The sequence below is a fragment of the Crocodylus porosus genome, unplaced genomic scaffold (assembly GCF_001723895.1).
Source record: "Crocodylus porosus isolate Cpor-Errol unplaced genomic scaffold, CroPor_comp1, whole genome shotgun sequence".
Taxonomy (NCBI): domain Eukaryota; kingdom Metazoa; phylum Chordata; order Crocodylia; family Crocodylidae; genus Crocodylus; species Crocodylus porosus.
Window position 1 is genome coordinate 114,924,088 of NW_017728931.1, and position 1,621 is coordinate 114,925,708.

Below are 1,621 nucleotides of genomic sequence, written 5' to 3' on the forward strand. Positions count from 1 at the left end.
TTCTCCCGCCCAGGCGGGGGGTCAGACTTGAAGATCTACAAGGTCCCTTCCGACCCTACTTCTATGATCGTGGATCTGGGAGACAAGACCAAACTCCAGGTTGAGGTCAGTGTGGTAGGAATCTAGCAGCTCATCAAGGTCTTGCATGGGGAAACATCTAAGGCACAAGAGCTGCTATTCATGCTGAAAAACTTGGAGGCAGCACAGGAAAGTATGTCCTATTAGACACCATGCCACCCACCTACATGCACTGCAAAGGAGCCTCTCTCAAGCCTTAAGGCAGAAGGTATGCACGTGACTGGATGCAGATCAGGCCCTGCCCCAACCCCTTCCCATGCAAAGGAAGGCACAGGACACCTACAAGTCACCCGCCCTGACCAGAAGAACCCCAGCACCTGTCTCTGGAGACTGGCCAGGGCACCTGGAAGTACAGGCATGTTTCAGAACCAGTATTAGAGTATGGACAGAATAAGCTGGTTGATGAACAGCACCCTCCCATAATAGAAGACACTGGAGAAGGCCCATCTTTGCTACAGCCAGTCACAACCCCGATTTCAAGTTGGTCCCATTTCTCCAATGAGGAGGGTAGACAGGCAAGATCTCCAAATAGAACAGTCAACCCAGGGTCCACCACATGGCTTTAAGTGTGCACATGTGAGTGAGCACACCTGCTACCGGTCACTCACTGCTGGATCACATCTCTTGACCCAGACGACCCAGGCAGAGCAGGCTGCCACGTGGATGGATTGCTTAGCCTCTGCCTATGCTAAGTGATTTAGGTCTTGGATAGCAAGGAGCATATGAAGGAAGTACTCATGTCCACTGTAAGAGAGGACACTCTGGGCAAGATCGACCTGTGGTCTGACTCAATAGGGCATTTCTTCTTTTATCTTTATGCTACAATGGTTAGAAGCCAGGTGATTTTCTTTAAAAAAAAGTTTTAGAATCTCTTCATTATCACATGACAAACCTGAAAAAAGGAAATATTATTTATATAATGTGTATTACTTCATTTTCTGACCTTTTCACAATTTTCCACAAAATACAGATGAGGTGCTCACACTAAAGACATGATATTTATCTTCCAGATATTCAGATGTTTGATCCTACCACTGATTTGCATTTGCACCTTGTATAGTTATTTCTATTACAAAATGTGTATAACAGGAATGGTAGTAAATGTATACAGATACATTTCAACTTGTAGTCTCTATGACTCATGTATGTGTACTAAGGTGGCAACTATTGCATATAAACCATGTCTTATTATATGAACTTCAATGTGGGTGCTGCCTACAATTTCCTAGGAACATAAAATTGTGACGCCATCTCAGTTATCTAGGTAGCACGGCATGAAAAAGAGGGAGCAATTGTTTTGTGCAAAACACAAAAAACATCAATTTCTTCCTCATTAGTACTATCAAAAACTCTATTTAACTATTTTAAATACCACAGGTTCAAAGACCAGACAGGAACTATTTTGATTCTCTATTCTGACAAGAAATGATCAGAAATTGTGACTGAACAATTTTCCAGCAGAAAATGCTGACTTGTTGGAATCAATATCTTGCACAATTTCCATCCACCTCCCCCCCTCCTACTTTCATTTTTTTAATGGAAA

General features: G+C 43.1%; 1 protein-coding gene across 7 annotated transcripts in view; it reads right to left on the reverse strand.

Annotated features, from left to right (window-relative positions):
* FAM19A5 (family with sequence similarity 19 member A5, C-C motif chemokine like) overlaps positions 1-1,621 on the reverse strand; it is a 669,022-nt gene that overhangs the window by 366,034 nt on the left and 301,367 nt on the right. The window lies entirely within an intron of this gene.